Source organism: Somniosus microcephalus, chromosome 2 (assembly GCF_052327205.1).
Source record: "Somniosus microcephalus isolate GS21.2 chromosome 2, FLI_Smic_1.0, whole genome shotgun sequence".
NCBI lineage: Eukaryota > Metazoa > Chordata > Chondrichthyes > Squaliformes > Somniosidae > Somniosus > Somniosus microcephalus.
In genome coordinates, this window is record NC_140988.1 from 48,357,138 (window position 1) to 48,378,787 (window position 21,650).

General features: G+C 45.5%; 1 long non-coding RNA gene across 1 annotated transcript in view; it reads left to right on the forward strand.

Moving 5' to 3' along the window:
- Nucleotides 1-21,650, forward strand: part of LOC147122705 (uncharacterized) — a 79,081-nt gene that overhangs the window by 31,726 nt on the left and 25,705 nt on the right. The window contains exons 2-3 of the long non-coding RNA XR_015081453.1: nt 5,755-5,801; nt 5,888-5,944. This is a non-coding gene — a long non-coding RNA (uncharacterized LOC147122705). The remainder of the gene's footprint in view (nt 1-5,754; nt 5,802-5,887; nt 5,945-21,650) is intronic.

A 21,650-nucleotide genomic window follows, 5' to 3' on the forward strand; every position in this document is an offset into this window, starting at 1 on the left:
ACTAGCTCCTCATTGTGAACAGACAGAGCTGTTTCCATCCATCACCTTTTTATTGCCAAATCAGTTTTCAATCTAGCTTGTGATTTTGCTTTGCCCTTTTTTAAGAACTTCATGTGTGGAACTATATCAAAAGCCTTCTGAAAAGCCAAGGAAATGATAGCCATTGGATAGCCCTCGAACACAGTTGAGTGACTTTATCAAAGACCTCCTGTAGATTTGTGAGGCATGATCAAAGCCATTGGTTTTTTCATTTTCACAGGGAAAGGAACTGACCTGTGAATCCAATCCCACAATCCTGTGTAATAAACGTGGAATGTGACTTATTCAGTTACTATAAGCTGGTGGCCCTGGGCATGATCTATTGCTTCTCAATCTTTGCTGACTGTTAGTTGTGATATCTGTGCTCTTTGAATGAAAATTGATAGTGATCCATAAAAGGTTTCCCCCACTAGCTGATCTATATTTACCTAGTAGATGTCATAGTACTTTTTAGAATATTAAGATTATGTTACATAACCACCAGCCATCTGGTATTTATGAATTTTATTAAATATTAAACAAAGGGGGAAAAATTGGGGGCGCTAATGGGGCGCAAAGAACCTAGTGCCCGGGCGTGGCGCCGCTAACGCCTCCTGCGAAATTCAGCGGGAGGTTAGCGGCGGCGGTAGCCGGTAGTGCCCCATGGCGCTGCGCCTCTGGCAATGACATCATCGCCGGGTGCAGCACTCCGCTTGTGCCCCGGCCACAACCTTGGCTCGCGCCCCCTGACCTACCACCGGAGGCTATGTCCGACAGGGTCAGGGTGCCATGTTTGCGGCCAGGGCAGCACAAATTAAAGGTCAGGTGCCGGGCGGCCATTTTCGTGCCGGGTGGCCATTTTCTTTTGGGCCGCCTGCCAGCACCTGCCCCCTTTCGCCTCCTCCTGCAGGGTGCCGGCCGCGATCGGTCAGCCCAGAGCTCCTCTTGAGTGCTGGGCTCTTTTGCTGGCACCCAACATCCTGGAGGTCCAGCAGGGCCCCAGTGCGCGCTATGCTAGCCCCCTCCCCTTTAATCAGGGGCGGGAGGCCTGTAGTACGTGCCGACGTGTGTGGTGCTGCTGCAGGTAGCGCTGCGATATTCAATGGGAGCGACCCAAGAGGGAGGGGGAGCGCTTCCAGTAGCCTCCTGATTGGGGCATTACCATTCAATATCGGGTGCGGTGGCGCTAACTTTATTGGGGCGCTAAAGCTAGCGCCCCAAAGGGGGCGCGGGCCAATTTTTCCCCCCAAAGTTTCACTTATTTATCCTCACGCTTCCTTAAATATTCTATTGTGTTTCTTCATTACGCAGCAATAATTCAGTTGTTAAGATTGTTTGGGATGTAAATTACTCCGGGCCCCAGGCTCTGGGCTACAAAAGCAGTGCACACCCAAACAGAGAGGCTTGAGGCCGGCCTGAAATTGGGCCGTACCTCAATATGGCTCTGATCATGCCTCACAAATCTCCAGGAGGTCTTTGGTGAGCTGCCAGTGCCTGTTGCACCTGTACAGGCAGCTCACCTGTCTCCAGGATTGAATGTCTCAGGTAAAGTCCTGGTGGGGTGGGGTTGAGGGCTGGGGGACTGGTTGGAGTGGACTGCATGGAAGTGCGCTGCCTGGCTCCACAGTAAATTAAAAAAAATTACACATAAACTGACCTTTAGTGGGCCCCACTCAATGGACGAATTTTGCAGCGGGGTCTTTCAACAGGCATTAGGCCCTTAATTAACGCATACCAGTTTCCATCCCAAATTGTGTATAGTCAAGTGGGTTTGTACAGCCTGTACACAGCATACTACAATAGAGTTTGATTTCACTGAGCTGTAAATCCAGTCACATACCTTATATTTTCATCTCTGCCACCCAGAACTGTCAGTTCTAATGCTCAGCTGTTTGTTGCTGCAATTTAATCAGTCAGTAAGGAAACAAGAAACATGCGGCCACGTGAGATAACAAAATAGATAACAAAAAGAATGGTGCAATCAATTTTTTTGCAGTACTGAGGCAGACTGAAAGCTTACCCTCTCCAGAATATTCTTGAATTTGAAGGGGCATTTCCTGAACTAAAGGCTGGACTTTTTGTTAGGGGACAGAAGCTAGCTCGAAGAGCATGTCATTTTCCTTACAATGTTATCACGTGAACAATGGGTTCCATTGTGATTATGTTGTTGCACCCTGTGTTTTGTAAGGAAATCCCCAAAAAAGAGTTGCAGTTTGATAAACACTTAAAGGTTCATTTTAAAATCATTGTATACTCTTCACCAACAAGTAGTCTTTTAGGAATGGCTACTCTCAAAGTCCTGGGCACTGATATTAACGTAAAGGCGAGTTCCGAGCGGTGGGAGGGGAATTGTGTGCGGGGAAACCGGAAAAAAACATACCGGGTCGGAATGTCCGATTCCAACGTGATTGCCTAATTAAATTTTTCCTTCCGGGTTTTGTGCCTCCAGGCTGCAACAGCGGGTGTGACACACACCACTGGGCGGGCTTAACAAGGTCAATCAAGGGAAAACAGTGTGGGTTGGCCAGAAGTTGATGGAGGCGGGATTGAAACCCGACAAGTGGGAGTCCCGCCTCCAAAAGCCCCCCCATTGGCAAAATCCGGATTCAGGATGAGCAAGGCCAGTGCTCAGATTCAATGATGCTTCCCTTGACTTACAGCTGGGTGCAGTCAGGAGCAGGAGGGAGATCATTTTCCCCAGCAATGGGAGGAAGAAACCTACTGCTATCACCAAGGTGCCATGGTTGGAGGTAGTGTTGTGCCCTGGTCTTGGATGCAGTGCAGGAAGTGGATTAATGACCTAACCAGGTCAGGAAAAGTGAGCACAGCTGGTGATTCACCTACATCCTGTGATGTACAACCTTGCCCCCCTGTCATACTTTGTCATGTCAAGCATAATCCATCACATTATGCCACACACCCACTTAAGTTTCAACAGCACCCATCCTTCACTTCCTATGCACTTACTCACCTCCCCATTTATTCATTCACCGCTGCCACTCACCTTAATCTTTATGCAATGTGATGCATCTGTCTGATATTCACCCTCACCGAAATTACTGCATCCATCGGGTGAATACCTCACTTTCACTCACAGGTCTGTTCTTTCATCCCTCGCAGAAGAAAAGAACGCAAACACAAGGCAGAGGGAGAGAACTGGAGGTGGGCCACAAATTGTGCAGCTCACAGATGCTGAGGAGGAGGCCCTGGAGATAAGTGGCACATCTGCGTCCCTGACAATCAGAGATGGAGAGACAGGGAACTTGCAGATAGCTGGTGACAGAATTAAAAATATCTCTGACATGTATGATAACTTTATTTATTCAATGACTGAAAGATGTGAAGAATGAGTATGGTGATTCTTCTTGTGATTGCACACCAGCTGTACGTTGATTGAATTAAATCCCTTGCGGTTGATAAAAATTCCTGGTTCAGCTGGTGTTCCTCGGATTGCCATGTGTGATTGCCAATGGCACCATTTACCTGTGGGAAGCAAGAAATGAATCCAACTGCCCACTCATTCTGGCTATTGTTGTCGCAGGGGAAATTGACAGAAGCTGACGTCCTGACTAACAACCTATCTGTGGCCTTATACATTTATGTGGAGCTGACTAAGAGATCTTCGAGATGTCTCCAGTGGCACACTGGAAGGAACTAGAGGCAAAGACATTTTTTAAAAATTCGTTCACAGGATGTGGGCATCGCTGGCAAAGCCAGCATTTATTGCCCATCCCTAATTGTCCTTGAGAAGGTGGTGGTGAGCCCCCTTCTTGAACTGCCATGATGCTTCTTTATAGCAGTTTGGTACAACAGAGTGGCTTGCTAGGCCATTTCAGAGGGAAGTTCAAAGTCAACCACATTGCTGTGGGTCTGGAGTCATATATAGGCCAGACCAGGTAAGAGTGGCAAGTTTCTTTCCCTAAAGGACATTAGTGAACCAGATGGGTTTTTACGAGAATCTGATAGTTTCATGGTCACCATTACTGACACTAGCATTATTCCAGATTTATTTAACTGAATTTAAATTCCGCAGCTGCCATGGTGGGATTTGAACTCATGTTTCTGGATCATTAGTTCAGGCCTACTGGATTATTAGCGCAGTAACGTAACCACTATGCTAGCATTCCCCCGTATTGGGGGCAGTGGTGATTTTCACGGTGATGGGTAGTGCGTGGCCACCAGGTCCAGCAAGGAGCAACTTTTCTTGCAGGAGGCTGCAGATCTCTGCGACCACCTGGTATGTCAATCTGAGCCTGCGGAAGCACTGCCCTTCTTGGCCACTCTGTTGCTCTCCTCTCTGCTCTTCTCCACTCTGTGCTCCTCTCTGCTCTTCTCCACTCTGTGCTCCTCTCTGCTCTTTCCATTCTGTTATCCAGATCCATGTTGTCCAGATATGTGTTGTGCACCTCTCTCTTGAGCATCGGCAGATCCCACCACAGCATGACATTGCTGTCGTGGATGGTCATTGTCTTCCTCATTCAATGTCCTATCGAAAACATCCACGGCACCCCCCCCATCCTGATGTTGTCCGTTTGAAAACCTCCAAACTTCTGAAACATATCTATGATCTCAAGAACTCTCTGCACCAAGTTTACTAGAGGGCAGCTGAGAAAGCAATTGGAAGCACTGCACCTTCATTCATGCTGAACAGTCAGAACTTTAAACACTCCCATGAAGTGTCGCTCAATCTCGCCTCCTTTTCACTGGCGAGTTTCTCGAGCCCCGGGAAATCAGTGCTGGAGACGTTAAATTCAAATCCCTGTTGAAATCTCTTCAAATGCACCTCATTAACATGTGGTAATTAACATGAATCAGTCATTCATGAAAGAAAGACTTATGAAATAATACTGAGCAGCCTACAGGTGGCGCTGTCCAGGGAGAGTATAAATACTCGGGCACGGGCCCAGCTTGCGCAGGACATTCTTAATAGGAAATAGCGAAGGACACAACTAGACCTCCATGTTGTAAAACAGTTGATTAAAGCTTTGTTTAATGCTTAGACCAAGTGCCTAGTAGTTTTCTTACGTCAGTAATGATCACTCCACCTTCAGCGAGCAGGTTACTCGCACACAGCCAAGCGCGCCTCCTTAAACCTTTGGAGGTGGGTTGGGGTCGGGTTTAAAAATGTTACCATTTTTACCTTCCCACCCACCCCCAAACCACCTGTCCTGAGGGTTAAATCCACCCCCCAGAGTAAGTAAACACAGTCCAACAAGCAGAGATTCAAAATGATTTGCAGCCAATACTCCCCACTTGAACATCCAACATTGCTGCTTCCTGTTTTTATACCCACATTTTGACTTACAGCTCATTAAGAGCATGTCATTTGTAAATCTCTGAAAATTCTGTGGATGCTTCTGCATTTTTAGTGATTCAGATTAGAAAGAATGGAGTTCTTTAAAGATTTAGAAATTGGAGGATCCATGTGTGGCCTTTGGTAGACATGGGCGTTCATCTGAAGCTTCTAGTTTTCTATACACAGCGAGAATAAAACCAGGGAAAAGGAAGCACTGCAAGTTCAACATTCAACTCCTGTAGGCCAAGAAAAGCAATACTGTCTGCTTTATGCAGCTGTTACTATATTTAATTTGAAATTATATTTCAGCAATATGTGAAATATGGGCCATATTTTATAGAAATTGTTATTTTTAGTACAGAATAGTAATTTGAGCAGTAGAAATACATTTAAATGTAGATGAATATTAAACAACAAATTCTTAATTTATTATTCTACAGGGAACATAACTCTACAGATGTAGCTTGTTAAATTCATACCCACAAAAGTAAGTTTTATTCATCTGACAAATTCAATTTATTCCAATATGTTTTGCCAGTCTGATTATTCTAATAGAATATGCTTTATTCACAGGGGCATAAAATAACAATATTGTTGAACAAGATTAAACCAACCAACAGCATTGTTACTGTAAGTAGATGCTAACAATTGCTTATGGCTTGTATTGGTTTATAATCTACAAACCATTGCGTAAACACAAATGTCGATCTTAAAACATATTGATTAAAAATAGTTTTCAGAGGTAAACTGTCATCCTGGTTGATGAGTTTTTCAGGCAAGCTGAATTACTGGAACAGCCAGCAACAGAATTTGTGTTGAAGTGGTCCACTGCATCGGCCACACAAGGAAAGCTTGGGCTGCATGAGGTGCTTGATCTACTGCAGTTTGAACTTTTCCCAAAAGCTTTACTGTTATTTGACTGAAAGTATTTAAGATTTACTGTACCACACAAGCCTGCCATGATATGATAACAACATCCTGCACTGGTGCAGATTCCTGCCGAGACCACTTCCACCATATTAACAAGCTGGGTACCAGTAGAGCAACACTACCCAGATGATTGAATGGCACTGACACAACTCAAGAGGCAGGAGGACAAGTTGGGCATGTGGTATCAGCAGTACCATCACAAGGGGATCAAAGCCCTTAAAATGTTTCTGGGTCTCTGCAAGCTGGGCTTAAAATGAAGCCAAATGTATAGAAACATAGAAATAGTATGTGTAAAACATGGCCAAATGAGGCAAGAGGAAGGGTTTGATTCAAAAGGTTGTTTCTGGCTCATATTCAAGGAAAGTGATGAAAAAGAAAAACAGTAGGCAAGTGAGTTTCCACCAAGTGCAGCGAGTAGTTAGACAATCCCATGAGATCTGTAAATGGGTGAGTGCCTTGGAAAGCTTTTGAAAAGTGATGTCTTAGCTCAGTAGACAGAAATATGACATCAGTTATGCTTTGTTTTTGTGGCCTAGTTTTGTCATTCTTTCACATCTACCCCATGTAGACTCAACTCAGTTGAACTGCCAAACCAAACTTCAGCTGGCCAGCATAGCCACAACAATCACCTGTGAAGCCACCAGTGCTGAAGGCAACTTGAAAAAGCCCAGTGCTATTTAAGATGTAAAATACATCAGGGCTTAGCTACTTACTGAGCAGCCTATTTAGTAATATTAGATAGAATAACGAGATCAAGTTTTCCGGAAATGTTATAGTAAGTATTTTGCACAATCTCAGGAGAAGGTTTTTCATGTACATGTGTTTATGATGCCTCTCTATTTGCTAAAATGGTCTCCTGCTTTGTTGTACAGTTGTATTCATTGTACAAAGTGCGTTGCATTCGATCCTTCCACCATCTTTGATGATACTTAACAAGGTAATGTACTATGTTCTGTTGGTACAATGTCTACTCAGTGTTCAGTTTTGCAAAGCAGGAATTTCTAGCTTTCAAACAGCTGCTTCACCAGGAATATTGATACATTGTTTAAAAATGTTTTTAAAGCTATTTTCTGCTGTTTCTAGGTTCCCTCTGTGTCGTGCACCATTCCTAAGGTAACACCAACTTTGAGCTCATTGTTCAGAGGTACACAGGAACACCTGATGAAGCCTCAACTGCTGATTTTCCATTTTCCCTGCAAGAGAGATTGTTTCACTTTTCTCTCCACCTCTTTCTTGAGGCCCAGCATGGGTCTGAGAATTGCCATGTTGTAAATCACACATGTAACGCAGCACCTTAGTGCCCTGTGGCCTGGTGCACTAACATGGTGGGCTGGTGGCTGCTGTCAGTAATATTACCAACTACATTTCATTAGGAAATTGATCCATATTTCAGTATAAACCCCTGATTAACTTAATATTTATCCTAGTCCAAGCTTGTGGCTCTCACTTAGGATCATGCAGATATTACAGTCAAAAATGTGACCCTTATTTTCCAGGCACTTACTCCACCAAGTAGGATTAGTGACATCATAACATGTGAAAAGCCTGGCTATGTGCCTCAGACATGATAAACAGTACGCAGACATCAAGCGGTGGCTCAGCAGAAACATGTCTAACCCCATTTGTTAAAGGGACAAATAATCAACTATTAACTCAGAGAATGGTCGGATTCTGCAAATTGCTACTGGCGACAACTCTGGTAATAACCCGAGGACAAAAGGTTCATTCTCTCTAAAACTGTGGCGTTATACATGCCATACATCAGCAAAGCTGTTGAAAAATCCCATGTTGAGAAAACATTGGACCATCAACATATTTCCTCAATTATATGGTTCATGTTTTTATCCAGAAAGCCTTTCGGTTTAAAATCTTCTGGCTAAGTTATCTGAATGTTTCTTGAATATTTTCAGATTACACACCAACTTCAATAGAAAAAAGAAAGAATGAGTGAAATTGCTGAATTATGACCAGCTGACACTGCGCTACTTGATACATTGGTCTAACCGGATAATGAAGTTAGTTGGACAAGCAAAATAATAATGCAGAAACACGTGACATTAGCAGATTTGACACGACTTGCTTCCTTTTTTTTGGGTTTCCAATGTTTTGCTTCCTGTTGTGAAGGCGCAGACTGTAACTGGAAGACAGTTCCGTGGACACTCTCAGCTCTCTGGCACCTTGCTCAAGTGGCCATTCTTCATGTACGAGCATAGATGGAGTATGTAAGACTACTTGGTCATGGGGTGAGCCACAACTGAGCTCAATCCTGCCCATGTTCAGATACATATACATTTCTATCAGGGGTCATTGGACAATAGAGGCTTAGGGCAGGAGTTTAACTCAGGAGTCAGGTTGGAGGCGGGACTACAACTTTCGGGGTTGTAGTCCCGCCTCCATCGAGATGCGGCCAACCCACGCGATTTTAACTTGATTGACCTTGTTGAGCCAGCCCAGCGGGCTCAGCAGGCCAATTAAGGGCCACCCGGCAACAGGTGACATCACAGACTGAAATTTCATGTCAAGAGATTTTGACAGATGAAATATCAGTGTTTCACAGCTGTTTGAAGCTGTCAAACACTGACAGTCTTCCTTCTAACCTGAGTCCTTCTCCACGGACTCAGTTAGAAATCTATCTCTCCTGCACAAAAAGCTGAAGGCTGTCACGTTTGACAATTTGCAGCCATTCTGCTTTCTCTGCCGGTGAGATGAGGGACTCCCGGAACCTAAAGGAAGGAAGGCTGAAAAGGTAAGAAGAGGTATGTAAAACTTATTTAATCACTTTAAACACACCAAACACACTTACCTTTGTACTCATGCACACATTACTCACCTGAACACCGACATCTCAACCCCTCCAGGTCCTTCAACCCGACGGCCCGCCTCTTCTAACTTGACGTGGTTTGGAGCCATCGGGAATCCCACACTTCAACATCAAAAATAGGGATTAGGCTAAAAAGTGCCTGTTAACTACCTGTTAACAGGCAGTTAATTGGCACTAATCCCTTCGCACCTCGGGTAGGCGGGTCCCAGTGCGGGGCGGGTACCCGCCACCTTTGAAACTGGCATGGGGGTGGGTTTGGGTGCGGGAAGGGGTCGGGACCCCTGATTTCGGGATTTTAACCCCCTCCATGCCTCCAATCCCGACTCCACGCCACAATGAAAATCGTGCCCTCAGTATTTCTCTTTCTTAACCCAGGATTGCTGAACTCAACTATAACACCCTTACAGGTACCCCAGCTGAACTTAGCTAACTCAGCACAGAACATGGATCAATGTTGGAATCTTCGTATAATTCAATACCACATCACACAGTGCATTTACCCGCTGATACCCCAGGGGTGTCTGACTCACTTTCTTCTATCACAGATCTGCCAGCGCAGTGGTCGTATGCTCACCTCTGAATCAGCAGGTTGTGAGGTTCAAGCTCCACCCCAGAGACTTGAGTACGTAATCTAGGCTGGCACTACTGTGCAGTATTAAGGTAGCATTGCCTTTTGGATAAGACGATAAACTAAGGACCCATCTGTCCTCTCAGGTGGATGTAAAAGATTCCAAGGCACCATTTGAAGAAGAGCAGGGGAATTCTCCCGGTATCGTGGCCAATATGTATCTCTCAACACCACTAAAGACAGATTATCAGGTCATATATCTCATTACCTGTTTGTGGGACCTCAACTGTGTGCAAAAATTGGCTGCCACATTTTCCTGGATTACAACACTGATTACACCTCAAAAGTACTTCATTGGCTGTGAAGCAATCTGGGACGTCCTGAGGATGTGACAGGTGGCTATATTGGTGCAGTCAATTGGTTTACGTCTAAAGAATCTGCTAGATGATTGGAAGTCATATTCCAAGGAAGACTTTTAGGCCCTAAAGTTCCGAAGGAGTTGTCATGATCTCCCGCCATAACTTTGCAGGAGATTGGTGGTACTCCTGAAAAAACAGAGTATATAGCCAATTTAAGCTGTTAATATAATTATTCCAGGCGATGTGACTTTCTCCCATCAAAGTTATGGTGGGAGATCGGAAGAACCCTTACGGAAATTCAGGGCCTTGATATCGTTCACCATACAGCATACATCAATGCCGCTTCCTTTTTTAACCTCAGATTTCAATGGCCTAAAATAAGGCTGTTTTACTTTGTATCAATCATTTTCCTCAGCAATTTTGGATTGGGTTTCAAGGAGGCCATGACAACACAGTTGTGCATGGTTCATAGTAGGGAATGGGCTCGATCAGCCCAGTGACATTTTCCATTCCATGACTCCTTAGGTTCTTAAACTCAAAATGTCTGAAATTGTAAGTAAGCCAAAAAGGTACCTGAATTTACTTGATTTTAACATATATATTGGCCAATGAATTCTTGACCATTCAACTTACTCTCCTCAGCTCCATGCTCATTGGCATAATCAGCTCAACTGGACCTTCCAGCACCGACTCTCACTCCTTCAAATTTACTCCATGTTCCTGCAAAGAACCCACTCTCAATTCTTTCTAGCTATTGTCCTGTCTCCAACCTTACCTTCTGTTCTGAAATGAATTGTTGCTTCACAACTACAATCCCCTATTGGAGATTGTCTCATCTGACTCCTGCCCTGCCCAGAGTGCTGAGACTGTGCTGATCAAAACATAAACATCTCATTTGACTGTGTCAATGACCCACTGTTCCTCCTTAAACCTCCTCGACCTCGCCGCTGCTTTTTACACCATCAACCATTCCATCCTACTCCAAGATCTCTCTTTCTTCAATTCACCTCGGGGGGTGGGTGGGGGACAGAGGTACTGCTCGCTCATGGTTACATGCAGCATCATAAATACTAATGGCTAGATTTTCTGCCCACTGACTATGAATGGGTGTAAATTTAGCAAAACATCTCCTCCAACAGTTTCTTCTTCCATATCTGCATGGCCATTTCTGGTGTACCCCCAAGGCTCCATCCTTGGCCCCTCCATCTCATCAATTACATGCTACTCCTTGGTAACATCATTCAGAAAACATGGGCTGGATTTTGTGTATGGATGTGAGTTGGAGGTGGGACAGCTGCTTGCTGACCAACCAGAGGGATTTCCCCTGATTGACCTTGTTAAGCCCGCCCTGCGGGCTCAGCAGGCCAATTAGGGAGGAAGTCAATACTCATCAAACCTTTCAAATTTCACATGGCTGTTGGAATGGAGGTTCCAACAGCCAGTCTGTGAAATTGACAAGCAGGATGTCAGCTCTCCCGATCCTCCGCAGCTAAAGGCTGTAGAAGGTAAACCAGGTAAGTGAACACTTTTTTAAACTTATCACTCACCTTACATATTTACCACTCCACACTTGCACCCGTCACTCACCTCTACACCTTACTTCCAGGTGACAGAATCGGACAAAGTCAACATGGATTTACAAAAGGTAAATCGTGCTTGACTAATCTACTGGAGTTTTTTGAGGATGTAACTGGTAGAATAGATAAGGGAGAACCAGTGGATGTGGTGCATTTGGACTTTCAGAAGGCTTTCGATAAGGTCCAGCATAAGAGATTACCGTGTAAAGTTAAGGCACATGGGATTGGGGGCAAGGTACTGAATTGGATAGAGAACTGGTTGGCAGACAGGAAGCTAAGAGTTGGAATAAACGGGTCTCTTTCCGAGTGGCAGGCAGTGACTAGTGGGGTACCGCAGGGATCGGTCCTAGGACCCCAGCTATTCACAATATATATTAATGATCTAGACAAGGGAACTAGATGTAATATCTCCAAGTTTGCAGACGACACAAAGCTGGGTGGGCGGGTGTGCTGTGAGGAGGATGCCGAGAAACTCCATTCTGATTTGAACAGGTTGGGTGATTGGGCAGATGCATGGCAAATGTAGTATAATGTGGATAAACGCGAGGTTATCCACTTCGGTGGCAAAAGCAGGCAGACAGATTATTATCTGAACGGCAATAGATTAAAAAAAAATTTTTATTCATTGATGGGATGTGGGCATCGCTGGCTAGGCCTGCATTTAGTGCCCATCCCTAATTGCCCTTGAGAAGATGGTGATGAGCCGCCTTCTTGAACCGCTGCAGTCCATATGGTGTAGGTACACCCACAATGCTGTTAGGAAGGGAGTTCCAGGATTTTGGCCCAGCGACAGTGAAGGAACGGCGATACAGGTCCAAGTCAGGATGGTGTGTGGCTTGGAGGGGAACTTGTAGGTGGTGATGTTCCCATGCGTCTGCTGCCCTTGTCCTTCTAAATGGTAGAGGTCGCGGGTTTGGAAGGTGCTGTTGAAGGAGTTTGGCGAGTTGCTGCAGTGCATCTTGTAGATGGTACACACTGCAGCCACAGTGCGCCGCTGGTGGAGGGAGTGAATGTTGAAGGTGGTGGGTGGAGTGCCAATCAAGCGGGCTTCTTTATCCTGAATGGTGTCGAGCTTCTTGAGTGTTGTTGGAGCTGCACTCATCCAGGCAAGTGGAGAGTATTCCATCACACTTCTGACTTGTGCCTTGTAGATGGTGGAAAGGCTTTGGGGAGTCAGGAGGTGAGACACTCGCCGCAGAATTCCCAGCCTCTGGCCTGCTTTTGTAGCCACAGTATTTACATGGCTGGTCCAGTTCAGTTTCTGATCCATGGTAACCCCCAGGATGTTGATAGTGGGGGATTCAGCGATGGTAATGCCATTGAATGTCAAGGGGAGATGGTTAGAGTCTCGCTTGTTGGAGATGGTCATTGCCTGGCACTTGTGTGGTGCGAATGTTACTTGCCACTTGTCAGCCCAAGTCTGAATGTTGTCCAGGTCTTGCTGCATATGGACACGGCTGCATATGGACGCGGACTGGGAGATGGGGAAGTGCAACGAGACCTGGGTGTCCTTGTGCACCAGTTGCTGAAGGTAAGCATGCAGGTGCAGCAGGCGGTTAAGAAGGCAAATGGTATGTTGGCCTTCATAGCGAGAGGATTCGAGTACAGGAGCAAGGATGTCTTGCTGCAGTTGTACAGGGCCTTGGTGAGACCACACCTTGAGTATTATGTGCAATTTTGGTCGCCTTATCTGAGGAAGAATGTTCTTGCCATGGAAGGAGTGCAGTGAAGATTCACCAGACTGATACCTGGGATGGCAGGAATGACGTATGAGGAGAGATTGGGTCGATTAGGCTTATACTCGCTGGAGTTTAGAAGAATGAGAGGGGATCTCATTGAAACTTGTAAAATTCTAACAGGACTAGACAGACTAGATGCAGGAAGGATGTTCCTGATGGCGGGGGAGTCCAGAACCAGGGGCCACAGTCTAAAGATAAGGGGTAAGCCATTTAGGACTGAGATGAGGAGGAATTTCTTCACCCAGAGAGTGGTGAACCTGTGGAATTCTCTACCACAGAAGGCAGTTGAGGCCAATTCATTAAATATATTCAAGAAGGAGTTAGATATATTTCTTAAGGCTGAAGGGATCAAGGGATATGGGGAGAAGGCAGGGAAAGGGTACTGAGTTTGGATGATCAGCCATGATCTCATTGAATGGCTGAGCAGGCTTGAGGGGCCGAATGGTCTTCTCCTGCTCCTATCTTCTATCTTTCTATCTTTCTATGTGCCTCCGACTGCCGCAGACCTCCTTCACATCTCCTCCAACCCGACGGGGTTCTCCGAGTTCAGGAAGCCTTCACCTATGAAGGTAAAATGGCACTAATCCTTTTTTCTGCCTGTTAACTACAGTTAAAAGGTTTAAATGCCTTTCCCGCCTCCAGGAGACGGGACCCGAAGCTGCACATCTTCCCGCCTCCTGGCAAAAGGGCACGGAGGCGGGATGGGTGTGGGTTTGCCATCCGCCCCCACTTTCTCTGAGTTTACTGGCTCTCCTGCCTCCATGCCTGCCTCCTCGGGGCTTGGAAAATCCAGCCCCATGGGTCTGCCTCCACATATAGAAAGAAAGACTTGCATTTATATAGTGCCTTTCATGACCACCGGATGTCTCAAAGTGCTTTACAGTCAATTAAGTACTTTTGAAGTGTAGTCACTGTTGTAATGTGGGAAACGCAGCAGCCAATTTGCACACAGCAAGCTCTCACAAACAGCAATGTGATAATGACTAGATAATACATTTTTGTTATGTTGATTGAGGGACAAATATTGGCCAGGACACCGGGGATAACTCCTCTGCTCTACTTCGAAATAGTGCCATGGGATCTTTTACATCCACCTGAGAGAGCAGGTTTAACGTCTCATCCGAAAGACGGCACATCTGAGAGTGCAGCACTCTCTCAGCACTGCACTGGAGTGTCAGTGTATACACCAACAATACTGAGTTCTCCCTTTCTACCTCTTTAATCACTACAAAAGCTGTGCTACATTCTCCAACTTCCTTTTCAACAGTAAGAACTAGATGAACCGTAATGTCACCAAAACTGAAGCCATCCTCTTTGGTTTCTGCCAGCAAATACATCCTGCAGGTTTAACGCTGTCAGCCTCCAGATTGTCATTTCTGGCCAAGTCCTGAAATGCAGAACATTTGCCTATCATTCAAGACTGAGCTCTGCTTCCTTCCCCACAGCCAAACTGTTACAAAGGCTGAATTGTTTCACATCCACAATGTTATCCCTGTGCATCCTATAAACCTCCCCACTGCTGACCAAAAGCTAATCAATGCCTCTATTAGCCAGGAACTCGACTTCTCTGATGCTTTCCCTTCAATCTCCACAAACCTCAGCTTATTCAGAAAGATGCTGGCCTGTACTTTTTTTTATTCGTTCTTGGGATGTGGGCGTCGCTGGCAAGGCCAGAATTTATTGCCCATTCTTAATTGCCCTTGAGAAGGTGCTGGTGAGCTGCCTTCTTGAACCATTGCAGTCCGTATGGTGAAGGTACTCCTACAGTGCTGTTGGGGAGGGAGTGCCAGGATTTTAACCCAGCGACGATGAAGGAAGGATGATATAATTGCAAGTCAGGATGGTGTGTGGCTTGGAGGGGAATTTGGAGGTGATGGTATTTCAGGAAGACAGATTATTATCTGAACGGCAATAGATTGGGAAAAGGGGAAGTGCAATGAGACCTGGGTGTCCTTGTGCACCTTCACTGAAGGTAAGCTTGCAGGTGCAGCAGGCGGTTAAGAAGGCAAATGATATGTTGGCCTTCATAGCGAGAGGATTTGAGTACAGGAGCAAGGATGTCTTGCTGCAGTTGTACAGGGTCTTGGTGAGACCACACCTTGAGTATTGTGTGCAGTTTTGGTCGCCTTATCTGAGGAAGGATGTTCTTGCCATGGAGGGAGTGCAGCGAAGATTCACCAGACTGATACCTGGGATGGCAGGAATGACATATGAAGAGAAATTGGGTCGATTAGGCTTATATTGCTAGAGTTTAGAAGAATGAGAGGGGATCTCATTGAAACTTATAAAATTTTAACAGGATTAGACAGACTAGATGCAGGAAGGATGTTCCCGATGGCGGGGGAGTCCAGAACCAGGGGTCACAGTCTAAGGATAAGGGGTAAGCCATTTAGGACTGAGATGAGGAGGAATTTCTTCACCCAGAGAGTGGTGAACCTGTGGAATTCTCTACCACAGAAGGCAGTTGAGGCCAACTTATTAAATATATTCAAGAAGGAGTTAGCTATATTTCTTAAGGCTAAAGTGATCAAGGGATATGGGGAGAAAGCAGGGACAGGGTACTGAATATGGATGATCAGCCATGACTCATTAAATGACAGAACAGGCTCGAGGGGCCGAATGGCCTACTTCTGCTCCTATCTTCTATGTTTCTATGTTAAGGTGGTGGATGAGGTGCCAATCAAGCAGGCTGCTTTGTCCCGGATGGTGTTGAGCTCTTGAGTGTTGTTGGAGCTGCATTCATCCAGGCAAGTGGAGAGTATTCCATCACACTCCTGACTTGTGCCTTGTAGATGGTGGAAAGGCTTTGGAGAGTCAGGAGGTGAGACACTCACTGCAGAATACCCAGCCTCTGACCTGCTCTTGTAGTCACAGTATTTATGTGGCTGGTCCAGTTAAGTTTCTGGTCAATGCTGACCCCCAGGATGTGGATGTTGGGGGATTCAGCTATGGTAATGCCGTTGAATGTCAAGGGTTGGTAGTTAGATGCTCTCTTGTTGGAGATAGTCATGCCTGGCACTTGTGTGTCGAAAGTTACTTGCCACTTAGCAGCCCAAGCCTGAATGTCATCCAGGTCTTGCTGCATGCGGGTATGGACTGCTTCATTATCTGAGGAGTTGCGAATGGAACTGAACACTGTGCAATCATCAGCGAACATCCCCACTTCTGACCTTATGATGGAGGGAAGGTCATTGTTGAAGCAGCTGAAGATAGTTGGGCCTAGGACACTGCCCTGAGGAACTTCTGCATCAATGTCCTGGGGCTGAGATGATTGGCCTCCAACAACCACAACCATCTTTGTGCTAGGTATGACTCCAGCCAATGGAGAGTTTTCCCCCTGATTCCCATTGACTTCAGTTTTACTAGGGCTCCTTGATGCCACACTCGGTCCAATGCTGCCTTGATGTCAAGGGCAGTCACTCTCACCTCACCTCTGGAATTCAGCTCTTTTGTCCATGTTTGGACCAAGGCTGTAATGAGGTCTGGAGCTCAAACTGAGCATCGGTGAGCAGGTTATTGGTGAGTAAGTGCTGCTTGATAGCACTGCCGACAACACCTTCCATCACTTTGCTGATGATTGAGAGTAGACTGATGGGGCAGTAATTGGCCGGATTTTATTTGTCCTGCTTTTTGTGGACAGCACATACCTGGACAGTTTTCCACATTGTCGGGTAGATGCCAGTGTTGTAGCTGTACTGCAACAGCTTGGCTAGAGGCATGGCTAGTTCTGGGGTATCCTCAGATGATCAAATTCCAACACTCCCAATACTCCTGTCCTTATTAAACTCCATTGCTTCCTGTTGTCCTAGCCAATTGATTTCAAGAACCTCCTCCTCACATCTGAATTTTCCAAAGTCCTTGCCTGCCCTAATTCAGTGATCGCCGCTAACCGTACATCCCCATGTATACCCTCCATTCCTCTGACTGATTTACTCCTCATTCTCCACACACTTTGCTCTACTTTTGGCAGCCACTCTTTCAGCCATGTTCTCTTGCAGCTGCAAGAGCCTTACTACCTTGCTCCCTACTTTCCAACGTTTTCTATAAATCCTTCTTTTTATTCATGATTCATATCTACTCGTCCATCTTTCTGTATCCCTTTTTCTTTCCTCCACCTGTAAAGTTCTCTAAGGCGTCTTTCGGTGTGTCAGGGGCGCTATAAAAATGGAAGGGTGTTGGTGCAGTGGTTGGTAAGCCACTGATGTGAGATTGTAAATTGAAGCCTGTGATGATTCAGTGAGTTTACCCTGAGCAGCTGAGCCATGCAGACCAGGAAGATTCTGATCTATGCTGCGTTTGATGAACTTAGGCAGGCGAGTGGTAGGCGTGCCTCAGAGGCCGTGGGCTAAGGTGGGGAAAGTGACATGAATTCCTGCCTCTGATTGCTACCCAGCGACCCCACTGGCATTGTTTATGTGTAGATGTCGGGTGAGAACATGGCTCAGCTGTGATGCCATCCTTACCTCTGAGAATAGCTAACTCGCATATAAATAATGGCCACTTGGTTAAGGTACCAACGCGTAACCAGCACCTTTACAGCCGTATTCAGCGAGGACTGTTCATTCAGGAGATGAGGAAGAACACTGGAAAGGAATAGATTGTAAATGGGGAATAACCTGTCAACATAATTAAAGATGTCAGTCCGCTTATAAATATGAACAGGCTGTTTATTATCAGTATTAAAATTGCTCCCAAATTCAGCACAATTAGCATAATGTGTGTTTATGTATTGCATGCCTCACAAAGTGCTTAGTGGGATTAGTGTGCAGGGTAGCTACAGGGAGAAGCTAAGCATATTTATGTTGGGTCACCAGTTAATCAGAGAACACATGTTTTGGAGGTGAGCATCGAACCAGCAAGGCCACTTAAAGGACCTTTACATTTTTTTCAGGCATTTGATTGGTAACTTTTGTATTGGATGCTGATTGGCCATTAATTTTTACTTTTTAAGCAATGGAATTTCTAATTGAAGAGATTTTTGGTGGGGTCAAATATCCTGTTCACTAAAAAGAGATCTGCATGCTTGGAACCCTGTAGCCGTTGGGTTGTCTGAAAAACTAACCGACAGGATAAAAATTTGTCTGCATGCAAATTATACTATTTATTATTTCATTATCCTTTCTGCTTAATAATTTAGAAGAACTGTACTTGTAACTTTTAGATACAATGAAGACCTGTCTCATCCTATCCATAAATAATTGTAAGGTTTTAGTAAAGGCTTCCCCCTATATAGAAGCATAATAATTGCTAATTTTACTGGGAGAAGTGGAATGGTGGGAATAGATGGTTTATTAATTATGAAATACCTCCTTCAAAGCATTCACTGATGCTAAGGCAGCAGTTTGTCGTCAGACCCATCTATCTGAATTATCTGTGGGGGATAAAGAAACATCAGAAGATGAACGTGTTGCAGAGTTTTCAGTATTGCAGTTGCTTTTCTATGGGCAAATCACAAGCTAATATCGAAGTAGATTTATTATTTTATATGTTAATAATAACAGTGACTATATGTCCTTCTGTTATATTGAATCTGATGCAATTTATGAGAGAGATATGTAATACCAGTTCTAATCTTTTCCCAAACATGGGTGCTCTGGTCACTAGCTTCATTTTAATTTTTTTTTGGCAAACTGCATTCTGTAATCTAGCCGATAGGATAAAGGTAGCCAGGGCCATACTTAAAGTGGCATAATCATTGCTAATGTTTGTGATACATTTCCTGAAGAGATGGTACCCATGATAGTCCTGGGCACAGGGGAAGATTGTAGGACTTTTGTGAGCTTAAGTCAGATCAAAGAAGTTAAACTCATTGTTTGAGATTTTGAAAGGATTGTGGGTGACTATTCATAGAAACATAGAAGATAGGAGCAGGAGTAGGCCATTCGGCCCCTCGAGCCTGCTCCGCCATTCAATGAGATCATGACTGATCATCCAAATTCAGTACCGTGTCCCTGCCTTCTCCCCATATCCCTTGATCCCTTTAGCCTTAAGAAATATATCTAACTCCTTCTTGAATATATTAAATTAATTGGCCTCAACTGCTTTCTGTGGTAGAGAATTCCACAGGTTCACCACTCTCTGGGTGAAGAAATTCCTCCTCATCTCTGTCATAAATGGCTTACCCCTTATCCTTCGACTGTGACCCCTGGTTCTGGACTCCCCCGCCATTGGGAACATCCTTCCTGCATCTAGTCTGTCTAGTCCTGTTAGAATTTTATAAGTTTCAATGAGATCCCCTCTCATTCTTCTAATCTCCAGTGAGTATAAGCCCAATCGACCCAATCTCTCCTCATACGTCATTCCTGCCATCCCAGGTATCAGTCTGGTGAATCTTCGCTGTACTCCCTCCATGGCACGAACATCCTTCCTCAGATATGTAGGGGTTTTTTGCACAGGCGTGTTCGGGTCAGTCAGCTTTGCCTCTGACTACCTTCCTTGAGCGGTTCGAATTGCTCGCCCCCTGGGTTCTAGACACCGGACATAGATACAGGCAGTGATACGGAGAAGACTCGAGTAGACAGGTGGTTGGATGCAAACAAAACCAAGATTTTATTGAAGAGGAAAACTTGATACAATCTTATGGAAAATCATTGATGTACACTTCTACAGGCAAAAATTACAAGAGAGTCATAATAATACTATACTTATACAGGGAATGGGGAACCACACGGCACATCGAGGGAAAACAACTATCTTAACAATCCCCTTATCCTTATCCCACCCCCTATACCTAACTAGGTTAATCTATGAGGGGTCAGAATTCATGCTCACCAATAAAAGGGTTTGCTAGACTCAAAACAGCGGTTGGGTTCGGGGTTCGCTCTTGGTGCTCTCTGGAGCCTGCCATCGTCACGTGGGCTCTGGGTGCTGCAAGGGCGTTGTCCAGGTTCGAGTACCCCAATGTTACAGTCTCTGCTTGGGTACTTTACTTTGCAGGGATGATTCTTCGCTGACAGCTTGAGTTTGCATGAAGATACTCGCAGGTCGGCTGAGGCTGAAGGCCCGATAATTCGAAGCCTACCCTCAGTTGGCCATCCCCGGGTGGTCTTCCTCCTCCTCCCCTCGTCGCGTCCCGCTTCGCCTGGCCTGAATTACCCGTGTTCGCCCAACCCGGTGTCAGTGCGAGTCTAGATGGAGTTGGAGAGGGCTCGGGCAAAGGCCAGGAGGTAAGCACGGGACGGGGGAAAGGGTGGCAGCCATGAAGGCGAGGGGCCGAAGGACCGGGGAGCGGTGATACCGACAGCAGTTGAGCAGCAGTCTTCTTTTTCCAACGACTCCCCCAATTGCTACCTGGGGGCCTTCAATTATACCTTCGTCGAAAAACCTTATCTGCCCGCCAAATCAGGTTAGTTCTTTGTTTTATTTTTATCGGGCGAGTTAAAATAATGGTAGCAACCTATACTGACGGGTTTTTAGATGGCCGGTAATTGCTTCTACCAGCCCGATAATGGACTCGTATTGTCCTGAAAGTCCTTGATGGGCTTGCCCAGCCTCGATGGATGTGTTTTAATCTGTTTCTGATTATGTATGCAGACTGTTTGATGGCTTTAACTGTAGGCCTCATTGCATTCAGATCTGCCTCTGATTCGGCCTAATACATAATTCGCAGTTTGTCTGGGTCCCAAATCACAAAATGCTGTTCACAGGAAACCTGCAGACTTCGTTTTGATTTACCTCAAACAGTCTGGGTTGTAGAATCCATTTTGGAGGCCCGCAGGCTTTCTGCCACGAGGCACGGATGCCATCTTGGGCACCCTTTTTAATTTCAAAGAAATGTCCACACAGGGTCCCTTTTATCGATAATAACCTTCGGGGAAATGCACAAATTTAGCAAATCTTACAGATAAGGCGACCAAAACTGCACACAATACTCAAGGTGTGGTCTCACCAAGGCCCTGTACACCTGCAGCAAGACATCCTTGTTCCTGTACTCGAACCCTCTCGCTACGAAGGCCAACATACCATTTGCCTTCTTAACCGCCTGCTGCACCTGCATGCTTACCTTCAGCGACTGGTGCACAAGGACACGCAGGTCTCGTTGCACTTCCCCATCTCCCAATTTATTGCCGTTCAGATAATAATCTGCCTTCCTGTTTTTGCCGCCAAAGTGGATAACCTCGCATTTATCCACATTATACTGCATCTGCCGTGCATCTGCCCAATCACCCAACCTGCCCAAATCATACTGCAGTTTCTCGGCATCCTCCTCACAGCACACACGCCCACCCAGCTTTGTGTTGGCTGCAAACTTGGAGATATTACATCTAGTTCCCTCGTCTAGATCATTAATATATATTGTGAATAGCTGGGGTCCTAGGACTGATCCCTGCCGTACCCCACTA